Source organism: Centruroides vittatus, unplaced genomic scaffold, assembly GCF_030686945.1.
Source record: "Centruroides vittatus isolate TY-2023 unplaced genomic scaffold, ASM3068694v2 contig_233, whole genome shotgun sequence".
Classification (NCBI taxonomy): Eukaryota; Metazoa; Arthropoda; class Arachnida; order Scorpiones; family Buthidae; genus Centruroides; species Centruroides vittatus.
In genome coordinates, this window is record NW_027121459.1 from 333,154 (window position 1) to 353,283 (window position 20,130).

At 33.3% G+C, this 20,130-nt stretch overlaps 1 long non-coding RNA gene across 1 annotated transcript; it reads left to right on the forward strand.

Moving 5' to 3' along the window:
- Positions 1 to 1,752: 1,752 nt before the first annotated feature.
- LOC136971151 (uncharacterized) lies at positions 1,753 to 18,063 on the forward strand. The gene is made up of 4 exons (XR_010880109.1): positions 1,753 to 1,849; positions 6,889 to 7,055; positions 14,635 to 14,792; positions 18,031 to 18,063. It is a non-coding gene; the product is annotated as an uncharacterized lncRNA (long non-coding RNA).
- The last annotated feature ends 2,067 nt before the right edge of the window (positions 18,064 to 20,130 follow it).

Consider the following 20,130-nt stretch of genomic DNA (forward strand, 5'->3'; position numbering starts at 1 on the left):
TGTATTGAGCCCAATATTGTTTAATATCAGGGGCGAATCCTGACCAAAACTTTTGGGCATGTTGAAAGTTATAATAAGAATAATAGGTCTATCTCTAACACTAAACAATAGGCAGAAAGGTTATTTGGTATGAATAAAAAAGTATGGACTATTATAAAACCCATTATATCTACACACGAAATATATGAAATATATTATAATGAAAAAGTATTAAATCTTTATGATGATAATTCAAATTTGTGGGCCCTTGACACTGGGGGGCCTAGGGCTTAAGCTTTGTTACTCCCTATGTAGATTCAATGGAAATTAATGATAGATTTCTAAGTTTTGTTTACTTTATTGAACTTCTTAAGTAGTGACCATATCCAGATTGTAAATTTTCACTTTTTGTATGGTTTCTGATAACATCCTTACACAATCTAACAAATATATATTTACAGATTGCAATAGCTTCGAGACTAAATTTATTTCAAATAAAATATCATGTCAAAGAATTACACCGCATATAAACTTGCAATTTTTAATAGTTTTTGCTAACCTCCATGCTTTAGTTTCTGCATCTCTGTTGACGTCTTCTATTATTTGGTATGATAAGTAGACACGTTCCGTACCTGATATATACCCAGTCCATGCAAATGCTACTTTTTAATTCGAGTCCCTATTGTCACAACACAATCCTTTTCAATGATAATAAGTAACTACAATTGCTGTAAAAAAAACACCACAACAATAATTCTCTTACCTGATCTACTTTTTAAACACAAAAACTGAGCTAGTATAACAGATATATATCTGATTTACTGATTTAAACACAGCACAGCCACTTGCTAGTTTTCGATACAAACTAACGTTAAAATCAAATATTGTCATATAACTCAAGCTGAATTGCCGCTTCAGCTTTTACGAGCGGTCGCGCGGTATATTACAAACAAAAATAATAGCTTTGTCACGTCAAAAACCTTTTGGCGAGCGTTCGCCAACAATGCACCTGCACAATAAACCAAAATCAAAGGGTACCGAAAGAGCTTAGGCAGAGGCGTGTAATGAATCATAAATCGTATACATCGATAGCGGAATAACGTAGACCAATATAGAAAATCGTTGCGTAAAATTTGTTAATTATTGAATGGTTCAAATAATATTTTAATTTCGCTGCTTATGCCTTCCCCTTACGGTGCCGCCTGATGCGGCCGCCTCTTTGTATCATAGCACGGCACAGCCCTGTACAGGTACTACATCTGTCTTACATGTATGCTGACATGACGTCATGCGCAAGCACTCATTTGCCGTGGAAACCCTCCATACCAGCAAGCGACCGAGTTCCCACAAACATCTCACTGGCTTAAAACGGCTAGCAGCTAGCTGTCAATGTAAAAGGAAACACAAACGATAAAAGAGCTTACATGTTAGAATAAATTATTATTGGAATATTTGTTTTCATATAAAAAATAAATTGACAGTCAAACTTTCTCTTCGGCATGGACGCATGCGATGCATGTGTTATGTGTGCGATGCAATATATTTAAAAGAATGATAGCTCCGTGTTTAGATTGTTGTGAATTCTGTTCCTCTCGTGTTAGTTTTGATGCTTTTCATATAGTATCTGAATGTGGGGCTCTGACTGTATTTATAATGTTATTACTATGATAAACGGCTAACGGAAACTATCGTAATCTGCTATATTCACACCGCCAGGAGGTGTGAATATAGCATATTAGCAGAGCCGCCAGAGGGTGCAAAACAATACTCGATTACATATTTCAGGGACGCAAAAGTGTAGTATCTATCGTGCAACTTTCTGTCTAGATAATCGAGTGATTCTTGTATGTTTATTGTAAGATTTTTCCAGGTAATTGTTTAATTTGTTTTCTATATAACTTTTACAGAATTTTGGTAAATGTCTAGCCTTACTTCTTGGGGCCTTTTTTTTTACCAATTTTGCTCTCCTAAGACACCTCTCGGTTTTTATATTCATGGTCCGGATTAATTATTAATTTGTCCGGTTTTTCGTAGACTTCGAAGCGATTCGCCGGAAACGTCATCATGTGTCACGTGTTATTACGTCAATACCAAAATTCACGTATCTATTATAAAAAGTAACACTCTTAACTTGCTCAGGAAATTATCAGGTTCAGTCATGCAGCCAATACAGGAGCCCGTGAATATACCGTCTAATTGACGGTAATAAACACTTACTAAATAAGTATTATTTTAGACAATGACTTTATCTAAAACCCAATAATCACAATTAAGACCATGTAGTGTGTTAGTAATAAATTGTTTTGTAATTGACAGGTACCTATTTTTGATATCCAGACTCAGCATTCTGTAACTAGTACAGAAAAGAATATTTTTAATGTTTATTAAGAATTCTTCAGTACTTTTAATGCTATAAGTAGAATTATCGAATTGTTTTAATAGATTTTTCTAAATTATATAAATCTGTGTGTTTTAACTCTAATTCTAAGTGTCCTATTATTATAAGATAAAATATAATTAATCCTGTTTTCATTCATCAGTTTATTTTTGCATCTTTTTCTCCAATGCTTCATGTATCTCTGAATAAAGGTCAGTAGATAATTTAAGATAAATAGAGGGATTTGTGCCCATCAGTGATAGAGCGGTTCTGTCGCTAAACACTGGGAGTTCAGTCGTGGGTTCGCACCGCGCTTGGATGGGCTGGCCACAGGGCCGGATTGTCGCATAGGCAAATGAGACAAATGACACAGAAAACACAATTCTATCACAAGCCTGCATGGCAGAGCTTGTGATAGAATAGATACACAAATAAATGACATTAGACAGCAATTAGGCAGGCTGACACAATACACTAAAAACAACATAACACCCAAATTAAGGAAACAGCTCAAAAACATTTTCAAGAAAATAAAAACACACACAAAACACGAACATCACAACATACACATTACAGAATACATTGATACACTAAAACAAAAACTTGCTGCCAAAGCACGTAGACTCAAATGATACAAAACATGTACACTACGAAAACAACAAAATAAATTATTTACAAACAATGAAAAACTCTTTTACAGACAAATTAATAACAAAGCAAACACTGATACACAGCACAGTGGCACACCAACAGAAGAAGAACTCGCAACATATCGGTCTTCTCTTTGGTCCAGTGCTGTCACGCACAATGCTGATGCAGGCTGGATCGAGGAGGAGAACAGAAACTTGCACAACATACCAACTATGCCCTGTGCTAAAATAAACATACATGATTTCCAATACACTGTTAACAGAGTACACAACTGGAAGACACCTGGTGTAGACAACATTCACAATTTCTGGTACAAAAAGTTTACATCACTGCACCAGGAACTAGCTAAACACCTAACACACATCATCATCAATCCACAAGACATGCCAAATTTTCTTACTCAGGGCATCACCTACATGAAACCTAAAAACAAGAATACCACAGACCCCACACAATACAGACCAATTATATGTCTTTCAACACTCTACAAATTATTGACATCCTGTATCGCAAACAAAATATACAAACATATTGAAGAACACGACATTCTAACAGAACAGCAAAAAGGTTGCCGTAGAAATCACAGGGGATGCAAAGAACAGTTACTCATAGATTCAGTCATTCTACGGCAAGCACACAAATGACACAGAAACGTACACATGGCACATATAGACTACAGGAAAGCATTCGACAGTGTTCCACACAGTTGGCTGCTACATATTCTACACTTGTATAAAATACATCCATCACTCATTGCATTATTTCAAAACACTATGCAGCACTGGAGAACAACACTACATCTCAGGGTTAGTAACACTTCCATACAAACAAACCAAATTTTTATTAGGCGAGGAATTTTTGAAGGAGATTCCTTGAGTCCTTTCTGGTTCTGCTTAGCCCTGAACCCATTATCCAACATGTTAACACGCAATATGGCTACAATATCAGGCATGAAAAAACAACACAGCATACTCTGTCACATCTCAGGTACATGGATGACATAAAACTTTATGCATCCACTCAAAAACAACTTCATCAACTCCTGCAAATCACACATTCATACACCAAGGACATACAAATGGAATTTGGCCTAGATAAATGCAAAACACTTCACATAGAAAAAGGAATCCTGAAGAAAGAAGATTTTGCTCTTGGAAATGGAGATGTTATTGAATTCATGGAAGAGGGCGAGTTCTACAAGTATTTAGGATTCCAACAGGCCAAACTAACAGAACATACACAAATAAAGTAAAGATTAATTAAAGAATACCAAAGTAGGTTAAATGCTATTCTCAGAACACAATTAAATGCAAAACATACAGTTAAAGCAATAAACACATATGTCATTCCAGTACTTACATATTCTTTTGGAGTTATACATTGGACTCACACAGATCTTGAGCAACTCCAAAGGAAAACAAGAACTACACTTACTAAGCATAAACAACATCATCCTAAATCCACCACAGAAAGATTAACCCTTCCACGTAAAGATGGCAGACGTGGCCTGATTGACATAGTTAACCTTCACTACAAACAAATACAGTCACTGCGAGAGTTTTTCTACAAAAAACAAGAAACATCACAATTACATAAAGCAGTAACTCTAGCAGACTCAAATAACACACCATTAAACTTACACTCACATCATATGGACACAACACAACATATAAAAAGCATAGACATCATTAAGCAATCATGGGCTCGAAAGGCACTCCATGGCAGGCATCCTTATGATCTGGTCCACAATTTTGTTGACAAAACTGCGTCTAACAGCTGGTTAGCTCGGGGATGCCTCTTTTGGGAGACAAAAGGATTTATGATCGCCATACAGGATCAGGTCATAAATACTAAAAACTACAGAAAACACATACTCAAAGATGCAACACTCACAAATGACACATGCAGAAAATGTCACATCATGCCAGAAACTATACAACACATCACCTCTGGTTGCAAGCTCTTGGCACAGACAGATTATTTACACAGATATAATCAAGTAGCAAATATAATACACCAAGAGCTTGCAAAGAAACACAAATTAGTAGACATCCACGAACCATACTACAAATACATTCCACAGACAGTACTGTAAAACAACACGCACAAAATGTACTACGACAGAGCCATAATCACAGATAAAACAATTTACCACAACAGACCAGACATCACACTCATTGACAAACACAATAAAATCACATACATTATAGACATATCCATTCCAAACACTCACAATATACAAAACGCATGCACTGAAAAAATTAGCAAGTACACAGAACTTGCCCAGGAAATAAGGCATCTGTGGAGGATGGATAGGGTGCTTATTGTACCTGTTGTTCTCTCCTCTACAGGTGTCATACCACACACACTAAACAAAAGCCTGGGCACATTACAATTGAATAGAAACACATACATCACACTACAGAAGGCCACTATATTGAATACATGTCATATTGCGAGAAAATTCCTGAATACAGACACACACACTGATACACTTCTTTAATTTCTGTTTTGGTTACTATGCCTTGACTTTAATTCGGCATAGTACACAGCCACCGGTGTTAACCGAGTATATCTAACTTAACCCAACATAATAATAATAATAATAATATCAACCCATCTTGATTATATATATATAGATAGATAGATTAAGGTTAAATTAAACAATTAATATTTTAAGGTAATATTATTATTGTATAACAACTTTTGTTAGACATTTAATAAAATAAATTTTTTAAAATTTATAAACAAACTGTTCAAACTTTTCTAGAAAAATTAAAATCTATTACTGTATATTAAATATTTTTATTAATAAAAATTTAAGATTTGTTGTAGTTTTTCACATTATTTAGTTTTGTTTTATTTATTGTTTTATATTTTTAGTATGCTCTTATTTCTTCTGGGAGATGGAGGGGGCCCGGTAAGAAGAAAGTGTCTAGGGCCCCAAAGTGGGTTAATCCGGCCCTGGCTGTAAAACCACTAAGTTATGATAATTTAAAAAATTTCTAACTTTTTGAACTTCTTTTTGAAATTTATAAAAGTTCCTTTCATATAAGTTAGATTAAGTTTTAATCACAAAAATAGATATATTTATATTAACTGTTAGGTTGCCTCTAATATTTGGTGTAACTTTACTTAATGCATACACTGTATTAAGAACTCTCTCTGTATTTAATTTTCTTAGGTCCACTGTAATCTAGACCTTTAAGTAGTAGGCTTTTACTATTTGATGGAATATTGCAGTTTGAATTATTAATCAGTAAATTATATTTTTCCATTTTAATTTTTCAGTTATCGTTGAGTAGTATAATTTTTTTATCTAGTTAATTATACAATAATCTCTAAGATTTAATTTAAATGCAAAATTAATACCCTTCCTTTTCAGCATTAACCTTAATTTTTTAACTCTATATTCTGTGTATTTAATTATCGATTTTACAATCGAATGGTTAATTTTCTTCAGTGCATGTTTTTGCATTGTTCTTGAAATAGACATAAGAAAGGTAAGTTTCGGAAGTTCTAGTTTTTCTTTTATATGTACATTAAAATACCAAACATCCACTTCGTCTTCAGTTTTCTCGTCACTCCTTCGATTAATACTTAATTAGAATAATATTTCTTGAATGAGTATCAAGATCCATATATACTTGTTATTAAGATTGAGGCCTATTCACAAAAATTGTAGAGCACTATTTGGATGCAATCACATAAGGAGTAAAGCTAAAAATTGAAAGTTTTCAGTTTGTAATATTGTCACAATTGATTTTGTTTTACAAATATATTCAACTGTTGTGACTTAAGAAATATTATCATTTCGTACTCTGTATGTGAAAGACTTATTTTTACTTTATTAATATTTTTAAATATTTATTTGCAAATAGGTATGGCATCGAAAATTCCATGCATTTCCTCCAAGGACCAGATATTCCTGTTTTTGTTTCAATTTTGCATTCCATACTTAATCAAGGCCAGTTTTAACTGTGATACAATGATTATCACACTAGCAAGTCAAAAAATTTTCACACAAGAGATACTTATATATTTATTTGTAAGTATAAGATAACTTTGTTTTATAAATAATTCATAAATGATTTATAAAATTATTTATTAAGTGAAGATGGTGCCCAATGCCAACCTCTAGGCCAAATTACTTGACATTTAATTAGTTATTACTAATATTAATATAACCCAATGTTATTCACAATTATTTGGCACTAAAACAAAGTTTGAATTGTCAATAATTGAGAGTATATGAATGTATTTGTATATTTTGTAACTTATTTTGAAGTATGAAGCAGGGATGTTATTTTATGCTAATTGCACCAAATTGTTCCAAAAACAAGTGATTTTACATGCTTTGTGTTCAAGCTGTGCTAAAAATGCTACAAAATAAATTCCTACTTTAAAAATAGCTTATTTTGTTCATCTTAACAAGACATTCCAAATGCAACAAACAAATGTAAAATTGGTTTTTTTTATCAATTTATTTTTCACTTATTAGACAAACTTCAAACCATTTTGATCTTTAGGTATATCACACAGTCCAGAAGCATCCTATACTGACAGCATTATATTTGAAAACTGTGTATTATGGGCCAAAACCAGAATATGCAATATATAGCCATTATTTCTAACCAATAGGCTTAACAGTGTTAATTTAGCCAGATATAAGGATAAAAAAAATGCTAGCTTGTGAATACAAAATAGAAGCAAGCACAGTTTCTGTTTTTATTCTGGCTATACCTTTAATAAGCCATTCATTCATTCATTCATTTTATTTTTAATGTACAGAGTACATATCCCGGCCCCGCTTTAGGCATTACCAGGAATTACATCAAGTATTCCTGGTAATGTTCCATCAAGTATTCCTACAATGTTAACACTAAGTGTTAACAGAAAACATTAATACAAACATAATGAAACAGAGAACCTTAAGGTTAAGTAATGATTATTCGTTGATTAATGAAATTAATTCTCTTGGAAAGTTGTTTAAATGCATTATAGATGTCACTGTTAGTCCAAAAATCCGATGATTCACATGGCCACGTAATTCCATAATTGTTAAGCAGTAGTCTTAGCTCCAGCCGTTCTTGTTCAAATATAATGCAATTATAAATATAGTGATATGGAGCCGTCCTCAACCATACAGGAAGGACAGAGGGTGGATGTTCGTTGGTAAATCTGGCGAGATAACTCTCATATTTGCCATGATTTGATAATAATTGAGTGGTGCAGAAGTCTGGCATATACCACTTGAGGCTAATGAAGTTTTTAATATTTGGAATAAATCTATGTGTGATATGTTCACTGTGAGTGTCCCAAATTGTCTGCCAGTTATGGAGGGCATCTTCCCACAGTAAGTGCCGCAAGGTTCTTAGACTTATTTTATTGTAAACAACAGGCAAAGTGGTGTCTTAGCAGCCTGTTTGGCCAAACAGTCTGCTCTCTCGTTGCCATGTATTCTGTGGTGGGCCCTTACCCATGTAATTGCAAAATTACAGCTTGCAGTCTGTAATAAATTTTGTATATGTTCTGCAAGTGGGTGCAGTTTCAAGCTTTTCAATAGAGTAAATGCAGAAAGAGAGTTGGTGTATAATTCAATAGTCGATCCAGGATAATGGTTGTTTGCCCATTGTATTGCCTGGCTTATAGTTCTGCTTGGAATACTGTACAGTGGTTATTTAGGTGTATTGATTGACTGTATATTTCCGTATCATCAACAAAGACAACAAAGCTGCATCCAATGGCGTTATTTATTTTAGATCCATCAGTAAAATTGTTTAAGTCACCAGATTGTATATTGTTGAAATAGCAGTTTAAAGAGCAACCAGGGAATGACGTATTAGGGTATGGAAAACTCCATTCAACTTCATCAGTAGTTATAGTACATGATCCACACTGTATGTCCTTACTCCATTTTAGTTGTTGGAATCTTGCCTTTTGAGTGATTGCAAGATCAATGGGCAGTTTCCTGGCTATCACCTGAAGGCTTTGATTATGAATAGTGTGATAAGCCTTAGTGAGGAGTAAAAGTGCTTGTCTCTGGGAAGAAACCAGCTTATGATTAAAATGAACCTTGCGTGTGGCCCAACCCTATGTGCCGCATGCATATGTGAGGATCAGAATGTAAATGGCATCATATATTATGGATAATGAACCAGAAGAAAGTCCCCAAATCTTTCTTGCTACTTGAGCAAAAGATTGGAAGATAAGCGCAGTACGTTTTGTGATATAGCTTACATGACTATCCCATGATAATCGGAAGTCGAGCATAACGCCTAAATATTTTAGTGTTTGTCCAATCTTAATGGTGTCCAATTCATCTTAATATGCAGCAGATGAAGGTAGAGATTAGCTTGTCTAGGTTTGTTAAAGACAATGCCTTTTGTTTTTTGGGGATTAAATTGTAACTTATGGGCAACACCCCAATCATAGATGTTCTGTAATACTGTATTGCCCTTATGCTCCAGGTCCGCACGTAATCGACCACCCAATAATATTATTATGTTGTCAGCATATGCAAGGATTTTCATTTGCCCAGAGTGTTCCTTTAAAAAGGTGTCGAAGATGACGTTCCAAAATAAAGGTCCACAGACAGATCCCTGTGGGCAACCCCTGGTAATTTCTTTAATAACCTGATGCTGACCGTATTGTAGGATAGCCTTACAGTTACAAAAATAGTCACGTATTGGTTTCCAGATGTTCTGCGGGCAATTGATATTGCTAAGCTGATGTAAAATAAGGGGCCACCATGTGCTGTCGAAAGCCTTGGATATATCAAGGCTGATGCCGAGAACGTATTTACTTTCTTCCAATAGTGACTGGATAATATTAATCACAGTTTCGATGGTGTCTTTAGCAGATTTCTGCCGCCAAAATCCGAACTGCATCTCCCTCAACCTATTGTAATGTTCTACAAACCATGTCAACCTGTCAGTAATGAGCTTTTCAAGAACTTTTCCCAAAACAGGCAAAAGAGATATTGGTTGTACAGCATCAGAAGATCCAGGTTTGGGCACAGGGACGACCTTAGCAATTTTCCATGCGTGAGGAAAGATTGCATGGTTGAGGCAAGAATTAAAGATGTCAAAGAGATGCTGTGGAATGATATCCCAAAGTTTTATGGCAATCTCATTTGTAATTTCATCACAACCAGGGACTTAACCCTTTTTCATACTTTTAAAAGCACGAACAACTTCCTCAATACTGAAAGAAGGATCATCTTTGGCAAGGCCTTTAATAAACCAACAAACGCCTAAATAATCGGGCTAATAAATGGCTATGATTAATTAATAAATACAAACGAATTTGGTATAGAGGTAAGCATTAGGTGCCATCTCTTAACTAAATTAATAATTATAATTTTAATAATTTAATAAATAATTTAGAACAATCTGGAAGAAAATAACTGACCTGAGGTGGGGCTTGAACCCGCAGCCTCCGCTTGCCGTGCGGTTCACTACCAATTGCGCCACCCGGATCCCAAGCCAGTCATTGCTTCCAGACATACTTAAATTTCGATATAACCGTTCATGGTTACTGGACAGCGCTGGCTGGAGACGATTCCTACGTCCACGGCCAATAAGCATCACCTCTACGGCACTCAGCCAGCTATCGCTGTCCCTGGCGAGGGTATATATATGAATATAATACAACTCAAAGCCCGATGATATATATTAATAAACCAACAAATGCCTAAATAATCGGGCTAATAAATGGCTATAATTAATTAATAAATACAAATGAATTTGATATAGAGGTAAGCATTAGGTGCCATCTCTTAACTAAATTAATAATTATAATTTTAATAATTTAATAAATAATTTAGAACAATCTGGAAGAAAATAACTGACCCGAGGTGGGGCTTGAACCCGCAGCCTCCGCTTGCCGTGCGGTGCGCTACCAATTGCGCCACCCGGACCCCAAGCCAGTCATCACTTTTAGACATACTTAAATTTCGATATAACCGTCCATGGTTACTAATGGCGCTGGCTGGAGACGACTCCTACGTCACAGCCAGTAAGCATCACCTCTACGGCACTCGACCAGCTATCGCTGTCCCCGGCGAACCGTGAACGGTTATATTGAAATTTAAGTATGTCTGGAAGCAATGACTGGCTTGGGATCTGGGTGGCGCAATTGGTAGTGAACCGCACGGCAAGCGGAGGCTGCAGGTTCAAACCCCACCCTGAGTCAGTTATTTTCTTCCAGATTGTTCTAAATTATTTATTAAATTATTAAAATTATAATTATTAATTTAGTTAAGAGATGGCACCTAACGCTTACCTCTATACCAAATTCGTTTGCATTTATTAATTAATTATAGCCATTTATTAGCCCGATTATTTAGGCGTTTGTTGGTTTATTAATATATATCATCAGGCTTTGAGTTGTATTATATTTGGCTATAGCTTTTGCTTTCAGGTAAATGTGAACATTTTTTAGGGTGATTAATCAATTATGAGTTTAGTTTCACTAACAATTTTAAAAAGACAGATTTAATAGCTTATAAGATATTCCAGTGAAAATGTGCATACTATTATGATGTATCTGAATAAATATAAATCTTCATCGAAACAATTTTTGTATTATGAAAAGAGATTCAAAATAACAGTTGAATTATAGTAAAAATTATAACATTTTAATATTTCTCTTTTGTATGTATGCATGTGTATCTTTCGGGAAAATGTATAGAATTCAAAACAACATTTGGGATCTATTATGTTATATACAAGTATTTGACCAGAATTCAAATTTCATCACTTTGATCCGCATGCAGGCTTCAAGACATATTTTAGTACTGATTTTTCATAGTGAATTTAGATCATTCTAGTAATAAATACCGTATTTTACGGACTATAAGACACACTTTTTTCTTCGAAAAATTGCCTCCAAAATTCAGGTGCGTCTTATAGTCTGTAGCATCTTATAGGTATTTTTTTTTTAAAAATTGCTTAAAAATTAAGGTGCGTCTTATAGTCCGTAGTGTCTTATAGTCCGTAAAATACGGTAACATACAAATTAGATCCTAGATTCTTTGGGAAGGATTTACATTAATCTTTACAAATGTATATAGAATAAATTGTGATTTACTATTCCAATAATGTCTTAAAATAAATTCAGATGCTTATGCTACTTACTGCATAATAAATTTTTGGCATTTTCAAGGCTCAAAATGTTGATGAAACAACCCTTGCACTGGTGTTTTTAAAATAAAATTTTTAAAAAACTATTAAAGTATAAATGCGATTACTAGACTCGACTAAAATGAAAGTAATAATTACAACAGCAGCAGTTAATAGAAAACTGAAATATCACAAATTTAGTATTACCGACAACAAAATTAAATACTACAATTTAGAAAATTACAATTTTTCAAAATCTGAATCCGATCAGAGAAAAGTGCGAAAGCCTCAATTTCTTTCAAGAAAATATGATCGCCGCTAGTATATTTGTATTCGCGAGTTAGTTTCGGATATTTTCACTTAATATACACGACTTTAACAATGATATCGTTATTAATTGTGAGCATCGTGGTGTGTTGGCTATTAAAAGATGTGCTGTCTCGGTAAGACATAAGGAACATTGTCAAGAAAGACAGAATAACAAAGTAAAATTAACCCCAGAAGACTGTTGTGAGAATCACGTGGTTTATCACAAGGCACACATGGTGCATAGTGTTTTGATGAATATAATTGTAAAAATTATTATTATTATTTTTGGTAAACTATGTATTTTAAATAAACAAAATAAATTATTTAATTAGGTTTCTGTTACTGGTTTTTTGTAGACTTTAAAGAATTGAAAGTTAATGGCTATTTTTCCAGTAACACATCACACAAGGAACAGATGATTTATGTATATTTTATTAAAGGAAATTCATTTTGGTCTTAATGACCCCCTCTTCAGTTCTTAGAATGGTTGATTGTTGGTTACAATTGACATTACCATGTCAATTACCCAACATAGTCTCTAATCAGTTTACTAGGGTTGCTGCAGAGTTTGGATCATCTGTGAGTATGCGGTTGCATTTGTAGAATGAACGCAGCCGCACACTCACAGATATAGATTTTTATCACTCCATATAACCTGTTGTTATTTATTTGAGCGGTACTTACCGATATAATCGTGTGTGCTACCGAATTTTTAAATTATTAAAAGTGTACCGTAATTAAAAGCAGGTTGAGAATCACTGATCTAAATTCAAGTCTATTAATGTTTATTGGAACCGGTTCTTTAGACTTGAGAGATTTCTAGTATTGATTAAATACTCAGCTAAGTCATAGCTTGTGAAAGCTGCTCTGTCACGTTCTCATAGAATTGCTTCTGACATTGAAAAACTAAATGAAATAGCCTCTCATTGGTTTGTAAGACATTATATCAGTGTTACTCAACCTTTTTTTTTCTCGGGCCACATACACATGATAGCTATTACACGCTGGCCGCAACATAACGATTATAGTAAAAAACTTATATAATTTCTCGCTCACCCTAGAAATTTAGTGTGACTGTTGATATTGCGAACATTTTTTGACAATTTTATTTAAATTAGGCTTGTAACTGCTGCATGCTACTCATAAAACAGCATCCAGGTGTAAATAAGTAAGCCGATTTCTATATATTAATATATGTTCTTCGCATATTTCATTTTTGAGTATGACGTTTCGTGCAGATACATTGATACAAACAACGTAAAATTTGAGCACATTTTTTTACAGAAAGGATTAAAGGGGACTTAGCAGTGTGGGCAAAGTGACCGAATCTATTTTTTGCCGCAAAAATTTCAAAATTTATATTTTGACTGCATTATTTACGGGTCACATCCGGGCCACTCACAAAAAGCTCAGCGGGCCGCAGGTTGAGTATCGTGGCATTATATGCTTATATTTACATGCTTAAAATGTTAAAAGTAAAATTTTACTATCTTGTATCCTCCCAACTAGAAATTCAGTTGAATTTCTACAAACTACAAGTTAATTCTGTATTTATACATTTTTTAGGCTGCAATTTAAAAAAATTATAGACCTATAAATTCCCACTTCATCCATCTTTCTGTCTCTCCTTAATCTCAAGAAGAGTTATATAGATGAAAGATGAGACCAGATATGGAAAGGGACAGGAGGCCTGATTGACTACATACAAACTTCCAATGCAAACTGTTGTTAAAGGAAAAGTATGATGTACAGTACAAAGAAAGTCACTACTAATTTGAGGTGGAGGGCATATATTTTAAATAAATTAAAAATATGATTAAAAATTGCAGCCTGGCATTGTGACGCTGTCACAATAAATAATTGCTCATTTTCTTTTAAATCAGTAATAAACTATTTTCAAGATTAAAATGATCATAATTTTATTATGTTTCCAGTAAGAAAAACTATGTACTGTAAATAGTGTAAAATTATTCGGCAGAAATAATGAAAACATCTAACAATTTAGAATCTTCATATTAAGATTTTTCTCAAGAGAGGTTAGATCTTACTTTAAGTTTTAGTAATTAAATAGAAAAACATGTTAAAGATACGGTATGCACCATTATTTTTTACAATAGACTGTAAAATAATGAAAGGTGCAGAGAGCATCATTCATTAATAATAATAAATTATTATTATTTTATTCCTTTACAGAGCATCCAAAGTAATTTGGAAAGAAAGAAGAAGTTTCTCGAAATTGTTAACCTCAACAATAAAGCTATTTTAACTTTCAGAAGTATTTTAATCAAAACTAGAAATGCAAAATGTCTAAGCATAATAATAAATGAATATAAAAAAATGACTTCTGGAAGGTAGGTGAATATATATTCAAATTTTAGGAATTTCGTAGTCATTATATATTGTTCATAGATCTCGGTACATAACATTAGTTTAAAAGAAATAAATTTTAACAGAGCATACACAAATAATATTACAAAATCCTTTTATAACACCTTCACAAGTGTTAATAAGTATTGCCCATGCAGTGTGACACAATTTCCATTCCTTCTGACTGCATACAGAAAATGTACAAGTGTGGTCCAAGACAAATTCTTTTTCTTGCAAAAAAAGTGAATATCACAGTACAGCCGAACCTTGATAATCTGACGCTTTTGTAATCCGACATGCTCGATAGTCCGACGCACCTCCCGTCGAGGTCACCGTAGCCCCCGTCCCGTTATGTATCTGCTCGCACAGAAGGATGTCGCGACACGAATCTCCCCACCCAATTCTTACACGACGACACACTTTTCTTGTGTTTTCCACGAGCAGTTCTGTACGTACTGTATTATTTATGCCTATACATACTGTATGTACAGTACATTTATTGGCTTCCGTATTTCTTTTAATAAACATGTTTTAGTTAACCGAAATGGGTATTTCATTGAAATTATAAAAAAAAAAATTGATTTGTAAATTAGGTCCTAAAAGAATGAGCGAGCATTTGCTCTTGCAATATTGAGACTTAAAAGTTGGCCACAATATCTTTATCTCGTAAATATTAAATCAAAAATCAACTTTGGATGTGCGTGTCTAAAACAAATTGCTCCTTATAATTAAAGTTTAATATAAAATCAAGATTTAATTGCTTTTTGTGGAAATGAATATATAATTGGGACGAACCTTAAATCAAGAAATGTTAAAGTGGGATTTTACAGTATATTTAAATGACACAATAAACTTGGCAAATTTTCTGCTTTAAGCACAGCTGAAAAGTATATATGAAAACAAAGTATTTTAGGGGCCGTCCATGAATTACGTAAGGGCGATTTCGACCATTTCAGACCCCCACCTACCCCGGTGTAAGAAACCGTAATATTTTCTTTGATTCCCCCTTTCCTATCTTACGTAATATTTAGGCATGGTTTTATGAAAAGGTTTTAACAAAAAAAATTTTATATGAAACTTTAGGTTTAAAATATATAATTATTAATAAAAGACTTTATGTGAACAAATTTAAAAATATAAAAATTTAATGAATTTGAATGATCAGTTTAATTTAAGAACTTTATTTTTTAATTATTAACAATCTTTTTATTATTAATATCGTTAATCAAAAGAACACAAAAAACTTTAATAGATCGACTAGCTAGTGCACATGTAAACAGAAACGTCATACAAAATAAAACGAGAGAATAGAGAGAAACCATATTCCGTTGCCATATTGGTTACATCTTGGCTAAGGCTAAGAAAATAAACTACACGCTGCTAAAATGTGCCAGCTGTACCCAGGGACTAAATCATAAAGCATGTAAAACTATAGGCCTATATAGCCTAATGGAGCAATACAAGCAGTGCTATTTTACGCGGCCTCTAGCTGGGGTCATGTAACTAGTAAAGGTTCAGTAGCCAGTATATTACTGTCTCTTCAAAGACAGTTTGCCATGAGAATTTCAAAGTGCTGCAGAACTGTTTGTACTAATAATTCTCTGATTCTAGCGGAGCTCCTTCCTTTGCCACTACGTATTGTAGAAAAGGTTCTAAACTACTACATCAGAACTACAAACATCAAAGCTCAACAACGGTCTCTACTCCTATCTACAGCTGTTCGTATGCTACCACATTGCAGTTATCTTACTGTCTCTGATCGTCACCCCGTAAACAAGATTATCCCCAGGGTACATTTGGTGTATCTGCTTCCTCCGTGGATAACCGTGCAGACATTAATATCTGCCCAGATGGGTCCAAAAGCCTCTTCGTGTCGGCTCAAGTATCTGTATCTTCCTCCAAACTGACATATTTTGCTTAAAATATGTTAGACGGTACAGATACCCACACATACCTCCATCTATCAAGCTGAAGAAGATGCCGTCTACCAAAGTGTTCGGTGGGCCACTTTGCTATCGAACAAAACTCTGTCTATTAACATTTACAGTGATTCTTAGTCTGTCTTAAAAGCTATATTAAATCTCAATTGCAATAGCAATAAAATCATACGATATTAAAAATCTTGTAAATAAGATAACTTTTATATTTGTTCCTGGCCATAATGACAATGGAACATTAATATTAATAAGAATATTATGTACGACGAGATCTATTACCCCCTACCCCTGAGTAAGAAATGGTAAGAAATCCCTGACCCCACCCATCCCAAAATATTTTACATAATTTATGGACGGCCCCTTAGTACAAATAAAGGCAGAAAATTTACTTAATATATTCATCTCAGAGTTAACGTTTTTAATTGAATGTCAGTGACATTCTCCTGTTTTATAGAAGTTGTTACAACAGCTTAAAAAAGCCAGGAGTAAAAATCTGCTGCTTATGATCTTCATTGCAACTTCGTTAAATATTAGAAAATCTATCATTGAGATTTATTGGGCTGCGGTTTGAATAAATTTCAGACCTATAAATTCCCACTGTTTTTTGTCTGTCTGCCTGCCTTTCCTTAATCTCCGAGAATGGTTTTAGATAAATGAAATTCAAGACCAGATATGAAAAACTTAGGGACAGGAGACTCTGAATAACTGTATATGAACTTCCAATGCAAACCAGAAGTCATGTTATTTCAATTCAAAAATTTCCTCCTGAAAGGAGTTAGAATGCAATGGAGTCATGCCGATCATCTAAATGGAAAAGAATGACATTTAGAAGACACTACAGTACTAATTTTAGGTGAAGAGCATAAATTTTAAATGAAATTAATTAAAAATATGATAAATTGCAGCCTGGCATTGTGATGATGTCACAATAAATAATTAAACTACATTAAGATTTCTTATAAACCTAAAACAAAATGAGAGTTCTTGATACATAATTACCGAGAAATGTATTTCCACATTTCTCTTAGAACAAAGACTTAGCAACCATCTCTCAGCTTTCAAGAATTATCTGACAATGACGTTTTGTAATGAGTGAGGAAGAAGTTCATTACGATATGTTAGTTTCTTTAAGGGTCTGTACATGAACCTATTTTTAAGAGCAATATAGAAATAATTACATTCTTTTATATTGTATATATACATACATATAAATAATTAATTACATTAATACATACAGATGTACCTACTCAAAGCTTTACAAAATTATATCTTTTTTTTATTACAGGTCACCTAATGCATGAAATCAAGTGAAATCAACCACCAGTGTTTTAATGTTTATTTTAAACTTTCTTAAAATTTTGAAATGTTAAAAAATTAGTAATGTTAATATGAAAATGATTTAAAATCTGTTGAAAATGGCAGTTCATTTAATGGAAATTGCCATTTATTAAAAATTTCTGATAGTCGATGTCAAGTTTCAGCAGTTCCGTCCATGTCTTTTGCAGAGGAGTCTTCTAAACTAAAATTTCTAGTCACAATTTAGACATTCGGTGCAGCATAAATGGGATTTTAAAATTTTACTAGAGTATTGGTAATTATTGCTATTAATAATCAAATTATTATACAATTGACTAACTGTAGGAATAAATAATATATACAGAAATGATACAGCCAAATATAATGTAGGCAGTCAAGTTGCCATTTTGTATTTGATCTGCACAATAAGTAGGAGTTGCAGGCTTAAATTTTGCTTTGGATCGATCCGTTTTCTTGAATACGTACTGTACATACAAATAATTATAATTATTTGTATGTACTATGTATGTATATGTGACTATAATTAATTAGTCATATTATAGTCACATTAAAATTTGGCAGTATCATTTGTTTATTACTGTGTGTCGGGTATGGTTTAAATGTAAATATGTATAGCTACATCATAAAAGAGCTTCTTGTCTTGATAATTGTCGAAACTAACGTCTCAAATACAGATTGCGGAGGTACCGGTAGCAGTGTGATAAGTCTCGGTTAACATTAAAAATGACACTTTTATCATCGGAATGCAACTTTATTACTCGTATGCATTTTGGTACACAAGATCCTCATCAGCCATACATAAAAATATATTGGTATCTGTCGCAGAAACATATTAACAGAGAAACTTTAAATTGTAGATTGTAATTGTTGTTTCTCTATTAATATGTTTCTGCGACAGATACTAATATATTTTTACGTATGGCCGATGAGGATCTTGTGTACCAAAATGCCTACAAGTAATAAAGCTGCATTCCGATGATAGAAAGTGTTGTTTTGATGTTATTAGTGGCAGTGTGATATGTGTCGGTTATCTCTACTACTGTATTTGAGTTTCAATGTATAGTTACAGTTTGATAGAGAATTGAATCTATAGATTCATCAAGAAATAGATTTTCCAAATACAAACAATGCCCGATTTTCACTTTCATTCAACACAAAACATCACTCGTCTGTTGAACATTTTCTTTTTTAATTATTTTTTTATTATATTGATGATTTTTACTTCACGAATCGTTTCATAAAAGCATAGTTATATAAATACAATCAATTATTTAATTGTGTAAAAAGATAATATAATATTTTTCATTTTTTATTCCTCAATATTTAAAACAGAAAATGTTCAACAGACAAGTTATGTTTTATGTTGAATTGCAGTGAAAATCAAGCATTATCTCTATTTGGACAGTTTGTAAAATGTATAGTAATTTGATTATTAACAACAATAAAAGATCTTAAAAAGTTAAATTTATACTCAAATGGTATATACTGAAAATTAAATTTATACACAAATAGTATTCATATAAAACAAAGATCGATAGCTCTTCCAACTTGGACAGATGTTTTGAAACAGTCGGCAATTTGTTTTCTTTTGTATGTATAATTTGATAATAAATACTGTTTGATGATATGTTTTGAAGTAATTTATTTTATGAGAATTCACGGTTGAGAGTTCAACGATAAAAACAAACTACCAGCGTTGTAACTAGCCTTTTATGCGCCCGGTGCGAGCATCTGTAACTACGCCCCAAAACTACGACCCAAAACTTGGTCCAGGTCATTTCTGTCCTCCCCAGGGTCTACGACCTGTGCCTGGCACCGCCCTACTTACGGCATTGCAAACTACAAACTGAACTGACCACAACACAAATTATTTACAGTAACAGATTGTACAGTTACGATTTCAGTCATTTGAATTTTTATTTTCGTACTTTATCAAACATTATTATTATGAACACTAATCTATTACTAGTGTATTTTCACGAATCAGATTTGTAATTTCCGAAATACAAACTTTCAGACTGCTTATGACAAATGAAAATTATTTTAGAATAGATATATACAGGACTTG